Source organism: Capra hircus, chromosome 12 (assembly GCF_001704415.2).
Source record: "Capra hircus breed San Clemente chromosome 12, ASM170441v1, whole genome shotgun sequence".
NCBI lineage: Eukaryota > Metazoa > Chordata > Mammalia > Artiodactyla > Bovidae > Capra > Capra hircus.
Genome location: NC_030819.1, coordinates 38,480,039 through 38,494,184, shown reverse-complemented (window position 1 = coordinate 38,494,184; position 14,146 = coordinate 38,480,039). Strand labels below are relative to the sequence as shown.

Here is a 14,146-nt window from a genome sequence, read left to right as displayed (position 1 = left end):
TGTACATGGAAGATTGTTCCAGAAAGCTTATAAATTTGTAATGATTATATGGTTTGTAAAAAAATGAAAAAAAAAAAAAAGCCTTTTTAATATATTTCAAGTGGATCCCTTGGCTTAGCTATACAAAGGTCAGGCAGGTAGATTTAATGAATTGTAACTAGAGGCATCAAGAATTTCCATAAAATGTCATGGTGTGATTCTTACTTCAGATTATTATACTAGCTACATGGTTATTAATATTGATGAACTATGGTTAAAATATTTCTAAACTTAGCTCTTCCTTCATTCTAGGCCTAACTGGTCAGTCTTTCAGGTAGAGGCCAAAATGTTTGTGTATGTGTAGTATATGTATATGCATGTACATGCATGCGTATTGTGTGATTATATGTATGTATATGTATGGTGTGTGTGTGTGTGTGTATGTATATATATATACACGTATGCGTGTGTGTGTGTATGAGTGTTTCTTATAGTCTCTCATCAATAGTATTAGCAAACGGAGAATATGTGAATTGTATCCAACAAAGAATGGTAGGTTTTGCTGATATAGTATTCTTATGAGTCGAATTGTGTTTCCCCCAAAGATATGTTCAGGTTCTAACTCCTGGTGTGTGTGAGTGCTCAGTCACTAAGTCATGTCCAATTCTTTGCAGCCCCATGGACTGTAGCCCAGTCTCTTTTGTAAATGGGATTTTCCAGGCAAGAATACCGGAGAGGGTTGCCATTTCCTCCTTCAGGGGATCTTCCTGACCCAGGGAATGAACCTGCGTCTCCTGCATTGCAGGTGGATTCTTTACAGCTGAGCCACCTGGGAAGCCCAACCCCTGGTACCTGTGACTATGGTCTTGTTTGGAGATAAGTTTTTTTGCAGATGTAATCAAGTTGGGATGAGGTCATACTGGACTAAGGTGGGGCTTTGATTCAATGTGACTGGTGTCCTTATAAGAAGAGGGAAAGATACACAGAGAAGAGAATGGCACATAAGAATCACACACACACACACACACACACACACACACACACACACACACACGGACGAAGATCATGTGGCAGTGGAGGCAGAGATGGCAGTGACGCAGCTGTAAGCCCAGAAACACCGAGGACAGCTGGCAGCCACCAAAAGCCAAAAAGATGCAAGTAAGTCATGTCCCCTAAAGCATTCAGGGGAGAACGGCCCTGCTGACACCCTGATTTTGGACCTTCAGCCTGAAGAACTGGGAAAGAATACATGTCTGTTGTTTTTAGCCACCCAGTTCGTGATACTTTGTGAATAGTGGCCTTAAGACACAAATAAAAGTATTATGTTCCAGGTTGGTATTGTGGGTCAAAATAGTAAAATAGGAAAATGAGAAGCTCTCTGAATGAATCCTAAAATATTAATTCATGTTAGTATTTTAAGCACTCTGAGATTGTTGGGATAGGGTGGGTCTGTTCTATGTGACTTTTCCAGCTCATTCCCTATGTGGAACCAGCTTTGAATTCTCTGTGTTTGTATGATGGACATGACTAACACACTCCTACACACCTTCGAAGGGGGAAGTCGATCACTCTGACCACTGTGCTGGCCTGTCACTCTCCCAGTGGACCAACTTTCATTTGATGCTATAAGGTCTGTGGTGGAGGTGAGAGTACTTAGGGATGGGGTGGGGAATTGTTGCAAAGGTCTTGGCTACAAAATGGTGTTGGGAGTGATAAAACTGCATATTATGCTGAGAACTGACTGAAGAGAGAAGATTCACTGGTTGATCATCTCTGTCACCTGAAGAGATCCTTTCACTTTGGGCAGGGATGAATAGTGTGTATATATTAGAAAGAGAGCCAAATGGTCTTTTCCATTTCGACGAATGCTTTTTCTCCCCCTGGGCCCTAGAACCAACTGCCATACTCATCACACATGATGATGTATTTTGATGAGGTGGTGTTGCATATTGGGGTTTCCAGAAACAGACTCTGGCATGAAGGTTAGAGTGTGAGATGTTTATTAGGACTTAATACTTGAGAAAGGGAAGTAGGGAAAAGCAGGAATGGGCAGAGGGAAGATGGGAAGAGATCAAGTTGTAATAGAGACCCAGTTAAGCCTTGGCTAACCCAGCAGGGAGCTCTAGAATAAAACTGAGTTGTTCCATCATGGGCACAAATGACTGCATCCTATAATCCCCACCTTTTTTAGCTTGTGGCAAAGTCCTGACCTCAGCCAAGGGCATTCTCTGCAGGAGAAGTTTATAGCTGTAGTCTATATGCTGGTTAGTCTAGAGCTGGGCAGCAAATCCTTTCTTGAAAGGAGATTGGGTGGTTCAGCTTTGTGTCTATCACAGGTGTTAGGAGACTGACTTCATTGACCTGGATTCCTAAGATCCTGGAAGGATGTTGAGGTGTTGGTGGCACTGGTAACTGGGAAAGTTATAAGGGAGTATTCTGAGTGGGTAATACAGTTGATTGGTAGGTAGACTGGCTAAGCTGTATCTAGAAGATGTGAATACAGAGTTTTTCTTCTAGTTTTTGATGCGCACCATCGATTATCTTGGACTGTAGGTAGTGGACTGATGGAGAAAGCACAGAGCAGCCCCTTCAGCAGTCAGCATATACACTGGGGGATCCGATTAGTAACCAGGTGACTAAATGTGTAGAGACAGAAGATCTCTTTGCAAAACAAGGTAATAGAGAGGTGTGGATGGGTAAAACAATCTAGATGAAGAAATGTCCATTGTAGGGTGGTGTTATGGCCAAAAGAGAAGAGGATGTCCTTCATTCATTTATTCAAAAGGTGAGCCTTGAAGGGTGACTGGTGATTAGGTAGGTAAAGAGGAAAAGAGGAGAATCCTATACAGAGGGCTGGGTGGCACAGGACCCCGGATCTCTGTCATGGCCCTTGATGATCCAGATCTTCCATTTTTGTTCCCTTTGCTGAAGAGAATAATAGAAAACTCCGTAGAGGGTGAGCCAGCAAGGCTGAGTACAGAGACCATGATGGGATGGAAGCACTACAAAAAGTTGGTGCATGGAGCTTGGGGGCACATGTGTGGTGAGGGGAGGCCTAGGGCTCAGACAGGGTCTAGCTGGTGGAGGGTCTTACCCACCATTTCAAGGGGGTGTAGACGCTTCCTAAAGATGAAGGTACATCTTTGAAGGGCTTAGCAGGAGAGTAATATGAGCAAATTCATGCTTTAGAAAGATCTCTGATGGAGGGAAGAATGAATTGGAAGGAGGCCAGCCTTGAGGTGGGGAGACCAGCTAAGAATATTTTAAAGTGGTTTAGCAAAGAAGAGTTATGTGGGCAGGACTAAAAATTGAATAAGCAACAGTGGGTGATAGTTTAAAATTAGAGGGTTAAGAATAGAGAGAGGTCAAGGATGGACATGATGTCTGGTTGGGGAGCTGGGATGAAGCAAGCTCATCGAGCACTTGCAGACTTTACCCTTGGTTCCACTCTCTTCATCCACGGCCGTAGGATTCTAAAAGGGATGATGATTCCCATAATTATAGAAAAGAGACTTACATTATTCCTTCTGAACAGAAACAAATGTAGAAACAGAGATATGAAGTCAGCAGATCTGGATGATCTGGGCAAGTTAATTGCCTTTGAGTCTCAGTTTCCTCTTTGGTAAAATGGGGATAATACTACCTATAACTCTGTGAGCATAAATGGAAAAAAAATTATTAATGTATTAATGTATATGAAAGCTCTCAGCCAGTACCTAATATAGAGCTGACCCTTAGCTCTCCAGTCATTCATTTAAGGACATGGTGTTTTAAAATATGTTGTTAATGTTAACATATCACAAACTGACATTTATTGAAAACCTACAATCTACAAGGCATCAAGGAGGATAAATAAATGTAACACATTGTTTCTGTTCTCAAGATTTTGTAGCTTGTTTAGGAAAACAAAATTTATATATGTGAAAAACATAAAACCAGTAACGTATTTAAATCTTTTTGAAGGTTCAGGCAACAAGAGGGAACATGAGGCAAGATATTGATAATAACAATTGTCAGTTGTTTACTTAGATATACTTAGAGGAAGAAGATGTCCCTTTAATCTGAGGTTCATAAAGAAGCTCTGAGGAAGAAATTGGATCGGAGCTGTGTGTGTTTGTATGTGTGTGTTATATCTGAATCACTTTGCTCTACACCTGAAACTAACACAACATTGTAAATCAACTATGCGTCCATAAAAAACTAAAATCCAATAAAATAGATTGGATTTTGTAGTGTCGCTCAGGGGTTGGTAATTGTCTGCCCTGCCCACTGCCTGTTTTAGCATGGACCTGTGACTAAGAAGGGTGTTTAAATGGCTGAAAAAAATTGAAAAAGAATAGCATGTTGTGACACATTAAATCATATGAAATTTAAATTTAAATATTCATAGATGTTTTATTGGAGCACAGTCACACTTGCTCCTTTGCACCCCGTCTGCACTGCTTTTGAGAAACAATGAAGTTGAATACTGTGTTCGAAACCCTATGGTTCACAAAATCTAGAATATTTACTATCTGGCCCTTTACAGAAAGTTTGCTGAGCTCTGGTGTGGAGGATGGAGGGAGACATTCTGAGTATGTGGGATGCCAAGAGTGCAAATGATTGTGTTGAAAAGAAACAGAAATGAGTCATGAGAGGAGTGGGAATGCACAGGAGCCTCACGGAAGCCAAAGTAGGGCAAGAGGGGCTGTCTTGAGAAGTAGGGAGTGTCAACACTGCCAAGGGGTACCAAGAGCAGACAGAAACGCAACTGAACAGAGGACATGGGCTTTGCAGTTTCACATCACTTGTTAGTTTGAATCCTATGGAAGGCGAGGAGTAGAAAGAGAGCTGGAGGTGAGGGAGCAGAGGCAGAGCGTAAGAAACTGGGTGGATGCAGTAAGATTTAGTAAAGAAATACCTGTGTAGTTTACCACAGAATAGAGATCTTCACATATTTGTGGGTGGGGATGGGAGGTGGGAGGGCTGGGGAAGGCAATTCCAGAAGGACCTTTTGGAGAGGCTCTCTAGAGAAGGACTATTTGAAACACTGAGGTTGGGGAAACATCAAGCCAACATTTTTTTAGGCAGACTTCTTTTTTATGTTCTTAAACTCATTTTATTGACAGTAAAACAAAAACAAAACAATTCACTCATTTCTTCTACCCCTCTAACCCTACTTCTGACAATCTCAAGTCTGTTTGTGTTATCCGTGAGCTAGTTCTTTAAACATTTTTATTAGCATATAGTTGTTTCACAAGGCTGTGTTAGTGTCTACTGTACAGCAAAGTGAATCAGCTATGCATATACATATATCCCCTCATTTTTGGATTTCCTTCCTATTTAGGTCACCATAGATCATTGAGTAGAGTTCTCTGTGCTTTATAGTAGGTTCTCATTAGTTATCTGTTTTATACATAGTATCAATAGTTAGATAAACCTTGAAGCCATCTCATACAGACGAGCACCATTGAATCAGCTCCTTCAGAGTCCTTTCAGCTACATGTTCCTGAACTCCGAGTTAAGAGATGCACGAAGAACTGGGTCAACAGACTGGGGTTTGCATCTGTCCCAACGTATGAGCTGTTGGCCTTGGGAAATTTGCTTAAGCTCTTTGCCCTCTTTGCTTATCTGGGAACAGTGGATGCTAATATATTCATCAGAGGATTATTGTGAAAAACAGTGAGATGATTCTGTTTGGAAAATATCAAAAGCATGGGTTCTGATAATTAGCAAATTCTCAATAGCAAGCCAATATTAATGCCATCTCAGTTAAACAATAATAGCTAATCAGGAAAGTGTCACTTTGTTAGGGGACATTTGCTTTTCTTCCCAGAGATGGAACAAATATTGTGTGGCACCACTCCCCATTCCTATGACTACGGCACTTTGTCAGTTGATCGCAGAACTCTATCACTGAAACCAGATGTAGCCTCAGAATTTTCTCAACCCAGTGTCTAGAAATACTAGCAATTAGAGTTGGCACAGAACTTGAAACATTTTATATTCTGACCTAATGCCTATTTAGCTCTCTATAACATATGCATGGAATTCTTCCTGGAATTTTGCCATTGGGATCAATAGATCTGAACTCATAGTTTGGAAGCAAAAATGTCAATCTTCCATGTACTCTTCTTCTTCTGCTGCTGCTGCTAAGTCGCTTCAGTCGTGTCCAACTCTGTGGGACCCCATAGATGGCAGCCCACCAGGCTCCCCGTCCCTGGGATTCTCCAGACAAGAACACTGGAGTGGGTTGCCATTTCCTTCTCCAATGCGTGAAAGTGAAAAGTGAAAGTGAAGTCGCTCAGTCCAGTAATGTCCTTTATCTTACAAAATAAAGACCACATTGTCATACTTGCCCTTGAGGTACATTTTTACAAAAGTATTGTCTTCTGAAAGTATCAATAACTTTGAAATTTCAGAATGGAATTATAATAAAAGTAGCCTAAAATATTACTTCTTTATTTCCTCCAGATCTCAGGGAACATTTAAACCTCATTGATCAGGACTTAAATCTAAACTCTGGTTAAAGATATTGACCAAGTTTTCCTCTCCGTTGAATATACGTAACATTTATTGAAATCAAATAAATGCTTCTGACAGAGGGGAGACATTTATATTCCCTAGAGCTCTTGATAAAAGATTTACTCACAAAGCAGACTGCAATTCCTGCCTTTTCAAATTTCTGTGTCTGTTATGAAAGAATTTTTCTTGTACTGTGTATGAGGAAAATATATGCTACATTGGAGTGCGCTGATAAGATCATGTTTCTATGGTACCATTTTTTTCTGAGTATTTTGGTATTTTAAGATGTTATCTTTTTCGTTTTCACAGCATGCTAGGAAGAGGGAAGGACATGTTGTTCTCACCTCACAGTGAAATTGAGGTAAGCAGTTACTCACTCTCTTGCATAAGTCACTGATTGAGCTGGGGATGTGATAGCAAACAGCCTTCTTCTATTCACCCATCCACCCTGACCCTGCAGCATTTCTGGTCAATCCATTAATCCTATTTTCTTGTTCTTAGTTAATGACTACAGAGTTGACTCTGCTTATCGGCACTGAGGGACAAGAGAACAGGACATAATCTCAAATGGTAGATGATATAAAAGTAATTTGGATTTGGCGATAAAATATGTTTTTGTACTTGCATTGGAACTCGGGCGTGTCTGGTGTTCTGGAAATTTACAGCATTCCAGTCCAAGTGGAGAAACTATGCAAGGGAGACCCAGGGCACCTCGTTTGTCTCTCTTGATTCTCAGCCCACCTGCTCTACCCACCTTGCCCTGCTGAGAGCAGAGCCTCATCTCCTGACTGATTCACTGAACCAGCCTACGTAAATCTGTCTTGTCTAAGTTCCATTATAGACATTCTTCTCTTCTTTCTCATGGATATGGGAGAAACCAGTATCTTGGATTAGAAATTGTTATTAATTTCTTGAAGATTTATTTTTAATACAAGGCACTAAAATGTACTATGGAAATTTTAAAGTCAGATTTCTTGACTATGTAATTATAAGAAGAAAGAAACGGAAAGCAACATGGGTGCCAGGTAATGACACTGAATGATAGACCTCTATTATAGGAAAGTGAAAGTATCTTCTTACTCGAAGTTTTGTCAGTGATGAGAATAAATTCTTTTATAACATTTACGCATCACATGTTTAATTAAAAAAAAAACCCATAAGCATTGCTTAGTATCTACTCTATGCCAGCAATGATTAGTGACTGAATTGATGATAAGAATTTGCATAGAAGCAAATAAAAGAAGTTGAAAGTTAAAAGAGCTTGGAGGTAACATTTAACATTTTTTTAAGATAATTTTGTCTATTTATCTTTGCCTGTGCTGGATCTCCATTGCTGTATGGCTTTTCTGTAGTGGTGCAGAGCGGAGGCTACTCTGCAGTTGTGGTGTGTGAGCTTCTCATTGTGATGGCTTCTCCTGTTGCAAAGCGTGGGCTCTAGGGCGTGTGGGCTCAGTAGTTGGGGCTCCTGGGCTCTAGAGCACAGACTCAATTGTCGTGGTGCATGGGTTTATTTGTTCTGCAGCATGTGGGATCTTCCTGGACCAGGGTTGAACCCATGTCTCCTGCATTGGCAGGTGGATTATTTACCACTGCACCATCAAGGAAGCCCTTGTAACATTTTGATTTTTGATTCATAATTTATTTATGTGTACATTTAATCAATTCATTTATTGATTAAATTTTAATGCATTCACTTATATTTAATATTAATAATCTTTAATTGATTTATTTATCCATAAAAAAGTCTAAGTACCCACTTAAATATCTACTGGGTGTTAATTTTTCTCTCCATTTATTTGCTCATTAACTAGGAGCAGTTTAAAATAACATTGCTTAGCCATCAAAAAGAATGAAATAATGCCATTTGCAGAAACATGGATGGACTGAAAGATTATCATACTAAGCAAAGTAAGTTAGAGAAAGACAAATATCATATGATGTCACTTATGTGTGGAGCATAAAATAAAATACAAATCAACGTATCTATAAAACAAAAGCAGGCTTACAGATGTAGAGAACAGATTTGTGGTTGGCAAGGTGAAGAGGAGGTAGGGGAAAGAAGGAATGGAAGTTTGGGATTAGCAGAGGCAAACTAGGATGGATAAGCAAGGTCATATGGTAGAGAACAGGGACCTATATTTAATATCCAATGATAAACCATAAAGAAAAATAAAAAGATGATATTGTTCAAAATTATTTTTATTTAGTTTTTACATTTAACATTGCAGATGTATATAACTCAAAAGAGTCAAATTGTGCTACAAGATTTGTTTGAAAATCTTCATTCTTCTGTTTTCATCCCCTCCTTTCCTACCCTTCCACAACCATCCTCCTCCAAACATGTTTCATTTCCCTATCTACAGACAACCATCCTTAATTATACTAAATGATTTGAGGGACATGGTATTTACTTCCTTGTCTCTAAATAACATGCTTATATTCCTCTCTCTCTCTCTTCTTCCTTCTCAGTTTTAGGAATCATGTTTTGATTTTGACTATGGAAAATGAGAACTTAGTTTTTCACACACACTTTCCATCCCCTTCTGTATTCATCCATATTTCCCATCTTTCTCTCTTTACATAAGGTAATTACATAATACATAACATACTGTGCATAATATAATACATTCCATACAAGTATATGAAATAAACCAGATAGTATATTATTAGTACAGTTCCTTTACTATGTAAGTTTTGCTTTCCTTTGTCATCCTTTTGGGATTTTTTTGTTTTTTCTTTTTTTGTAGACACTATTTTTTATTGTAATTTGATGTTTCCTCATTTTGACAAAGCGTTTCTTCTACTTGCTTTCTGTACATTGTCTAACCCTTTGATTCTGTACATAGTCTGACCCTTTGAATGTCTGGATACGCTTTTATCCTAACCCCAACTATGGTTAATGGTTTTCTTATGAATGGAGCTCCACATTGGGAATCATTTTTTCCTTCATAATTTTGAATATACTGCTTTATTACTTTCTCCAATTTTTTACTGCAAAGTCTAGTGTCATTCTCATCTTCGATCCTTGATATGAAACCTGTTTTGTCCTCTCTGGAAAATTGTAGGATAATCTTTTTTTCTGGCCTCAGTTTTCTATAACTTCACCATGATGTATATGATTGTACATCTGTTTTTGCCCACTAGATTGGACAATTAGGAAAACTCATGCCTTTTAGTTCTGGATATTTTTCTGTAATTATTTTATTGATGATTTCATTTCATCCATTTGCTCTGTTCTTTCATTATGAGATTTTATTATTTGGAAAACAAATGTGCTGAATGAATTCTCTAATTTGGACCGAACCTCCCAATTTTCCATTACTGTCTTTTGCTTTTTTTTCAGGGATATTTTCTCAACATGATCTTTCTCAACATGAGTTTTTTTTTCCTCTGATATACAAAAGTGTTGTATATTTTAAAAAATTTCCAAAGCCACTTTGTTATCTGAGTTTATGTTGCTGTTACTTTGCCTCTGAAGATGTGAGAGATACTCTTTGATCAGGTTTCTTCTCATTGCATTGTCTCTGTTTCCTTTGCATTGTTTCTTTCCACACAATGTCTTTTACATTAAATGCCTGTTAATTGTTTGGTGATTCTTGGTTGTCTGTTTGTAGTTAAGAGTGGGCCCTAAAAGCTATTTGGAATCTCTTGGAATGAAGTTTGTGTTGCCAACTGTCTGCTTCATCAGAAGTTTTATTGGTGAATCCATAGTGTTAGCATCTTTAATTCTTTTACCTAAGCCTGACTACGTTCACCCAGAGAAGTCACCGCAAGGCTCTTTTCTGAGAAGTATAATTCTGGCTGTCAGTGCTTTCAGAGCTGGAGAAGGTTCAAGGTCTGAGCATTCCTTTGGTACTTATAATCCTTTTCTCTTCAGAATGGTCCCAATGCCTTTGACTTAGCTTGGTGTCCTCTGATCCATGGTGGGGTGGTTTAGTTGCTCAGTTGTGTTCGACTTTTTGCGATCCCATTGACTGTAGCCCTCCAGGCTCCTCTGTCCATGGGATTTCCCAGGCAAGAATACTGGGATTCCTCCAGGGGATCTTCATGACCCAGGGATCAAATCCAGGTCTCCTGAATTGCAGGCAGATTCCTTACCCACTGAGCTGAACTCTTAGTTGTGGCTTGTGAAATCTACTTTCCTGACCAGGGATTGAACCCAGGACCCCTGTACTGGGAGAACAGAGTCTTATACACTGAGCCACCAGGGAATCCCTGCTTTGATCCACAGACTTTATCTTGTCCAGAGAGGAAGCCTTCAGTTTTCTCCTAGAATAGGCTGGGATATGTAAATTTTAATTGTTTCTTCTTTTTAAAAAATCATTTAAAAATATTTATTTATTTGGCTGTGCTGGGTCTTAGTTGTGGCATGTGGGATCTTTAAGTTGTGGCTTACAAACTCTTAATTGTGGCATTTGGGATCTAGTCTCCTGACCAGGGATCGAACCCAGGCCCCCTAGGCCATCAGGGAAGTCCCTTAATTGCTTCTTAATCACACTTCTAACCAATCCTCTTAGTTTTTAGCTCCAGTTTCATCTCTGGCTTAAGATTACTCAATATTGCCAATTTCCAAGGTTTTGGGAGTTCTGTGGTAGAATCTGATTAATTCTTGGCTTTCCTTACTCTTTGCTTTCTGAAATATACTAAGTCATTAACCACTAATCTTTCTGCTCTTCAGTTTCTAAAATTCAATAGCTCTAGTCATATTTCCTATTTCCTATTTTCTTTGTTTTCTTGGGTTTATGACTTACCAAGTCCCTTTACTGTTATTTTGGTGGACTTTGCAAGGTAATGAAGGCTTATCTCTACCTCTAAATAGATACTTGAAATTATTAACAACTTTTATTAGTTAAATACCGAGTTCTTCTTTAGACATTCTATAAAAAAATTTTTCCATAGAAAATCTCAAAGGAATATACACTGACCCTAACAGTACAAGAAAGAAGTACCCTGACAGTGGAAAGAAGATGTAGCAGTGAAGTTATTAACTGAGGTTATTAATATTTGGGGTATCCTAGTCAAACTGATACCTGTGGGCTAAGCATAGTAGGTATTATCTAGTCAACACAGCACTGAACATTGCTTAAAGAGCTTTATTTTATAAATATTTTTTCATATTTATATATTTAAAAAAATTTATTTAAGTGGAGGCTAATTATTTTACAATATTGTATTGTTTTTGCCATACATTGACATGAATCTGCCATGGGTGTACATTTGTTCCTCATCTTAAACCCCCCTCCCACCTACCCCCCCATATCATCCCTTTGGGTCATCCCAGTGCACCAGCCCTGAGCATCCTGTATCATGCATCGAACGTGGACTGGCGATTAATTTCACATATGATAATACACATGGTTTAATGCCATTCTCCCAAATCATCCCACCCTCACCCTCTCCCACAGAGTCCAAAAGACTTTTATACATCTGTGTCTCTTTCGCTGTCCTGCAAACAGGGCATGGCACCCCACTCCAGTACTCTTGCCTGGAAAATCCCATGGATGGAGAAGCCTGGTGTGCTACAGTCCATGGGGCTGCTAAGAGTCGGACACGACTGAGGGACTTCACTTTCACTTTTCATTTTCATGCATTGGAGAAAGAAATGGCAACCCGCTCCAGTGTTCTTGCCTGGAGAATCCCAGGGATGGGGGAGCCTGGTGGGCTGCCATCTATGGGGTCACACAGAGTTGGACATAACTGAAGCGACTTAGCAGCAGCAGCATACAGGGTTATCCTTATCATCTTTCTAAATTCCATATATATGTGTTAGTATACTGTATTGGTGTTTTTCTTTCTGGCTTACTTCACTCTGTATAATAGGTTCCAGTTTCATCCATCTCATTAGAAGTGGTTCAAATGTATTCTTTTTAATGGCTGAGTAATACTCCATTGTGTATATGTACCACAGCTTTCTTATCCATTCGTCTGCTGATGGACATCTAGGTTGCTTCCATGTCCTGGCTATTATAAACAGTGCTGTGATGAACATTGAGGTACACGTGTCTTTTTCAATTCTGGTTTCCTTGGTGTGTATGCTCAGAAGTGGGATTGCTGGGTCATATGGCAGTTCTATTTCCAGTTTTTAAAGGAATCTCCACACTGTTCTCCATAGTGGCTGTGCTAGTTTGCATTCCCACCAACAGTGTAAGAGGGTTCCCTTTTCTCCACATCCTCTCCAGCATTTATTGCTTACAGAATTTTGGATCGCAGCCATTCTGACTGGCGTGAAATGGTACCTCGTTGTGGTTTTGATTTGTAGTTCTATGATAATGAGTAATGTTGAGCATCTTTTCATGTGTTTGTTAGTCATCTGTATGTCCTCTTTGGAGAAATGTCTATTTAGTTCTTTGGCCCATTTTTTGATTGGGTCACTTATTTTTCTGGAATTGAGCTGCAGGAGTTGCTTGTATATTTTTGAGATTACTTATTTGTCAGTTGCTTCATTTGCTATTATTTTCTCCCATTCTGAAGGTTATCTTTTCACCTTGCTTATAATTTCCTTTGTTGTGCAGAAGCTTTTAATTTTAATTAGGTCTCATTTGTTATTTTTGCTTTTATTTCCAACATTCTTGGATATAGGTCATGGAGGATCCTGCTGTGATTTATGTCAGAGAGTGTTTTGCCTATGTTCTCCTCTAGGAGTTTTATAGTTTCTGGTCTTACATTTAGATCTTTAATCCATTTTGAGTTTATTTTTGTGTATGGTGTTAGAACGTGTTCTAGTTTCATTCTTTTACAAGTGGTTGACCAGTTTTCCCAGCACCACTTATTAAAGAGATTGTCTTTTCTCCATTGTATATTCTTGCCTCCTTTGTCAAAGATAAGGTGTCCATAGGTGCATGGACTTATCTCTGGGCTTTCTATTTTGTTCCATTGATCTATGTTTCTGTCTTTGTGCCAGTACCATACTGTCTTGATGACTGTGGCTTTGTAGTAGAGCCTGAAGTCCGGCAGGGGTGATTCCTCCAGTTCCATTCTTCTTTCTCAAGATTGCTTTGACTATTTGAAGTTTTTTGTATTTCCATACAAACTGAAATTATTTGTTCTAGCTCTGTGAAAAATATCGTTGGTAGCTTGATAGGGATTGCATTGAATCTATAGATTTCCTTGGGTAGTATACTCGTTTTCCTATATTGATTCTTCTGATCCATGAACATGTATATTTTTCCATCTATTAGTGTCCGCTTTGATTTCTTTCACCAGTGTTTTATACTTTTCTATATATAGGTCTTTTGTTTCTTTAGGTAGATATATTCCTAAGTATTTAATTCTTTTCATTGCAATGGTAAATGAAATTGTTTCCTTAATTTCTCTATTTTCTCATTATTAGTGTATAGGAATGCAAGGGATTTCTCTGTGTTGATTTTATATCCTGCAACTTTACTTTATTCATTGATTCCATTCAGTTCAGTTCAGTTGTTCAGTTATGCCCAACTCTTTGCGACCCCATGAATTGCAGCATGCCAAGCCTCCCTGTCCATCACCAACTCATGGAGTCTACTCAAACTCATGTCCATCAAGTTGGTGATGCCATCCAGCCATCTCATCCTCTGTCGTCCCCTTTTCCTCCTGCCCACAATCCCTCCCAGCATCAGGGTCTTTTCCAATGAGTCAACTCCTCACATGAGGTGGCCAATGTACTGGAGTTTCAGCTTTAGCATCA

At 39.0% G+C, this 14,146-nt stretch overlaps 1 long non-coding RNA gene across 2 annotated transcripts in view; it reads left to right on the top strand.

Annotated features, from left to right (window-relative positions):
- Positions 988–14,146, top strand: part of LOC102180681 — an 87,706-nt gene continuing 74,547 nt past the window's right edge. For both annotated transcript variants that reach the window (XR_310452.3, XR_001918930.1), the window contains exons 1-2: positions 988–1,137; positions 6,793–6,844. This is a non-coding gene — a long non-coding RNA (uncharacterized LOC102180681). The remainder of the gene's footprint in view (positions 1,138–6,792; positions 6,845–14,146) is intronic.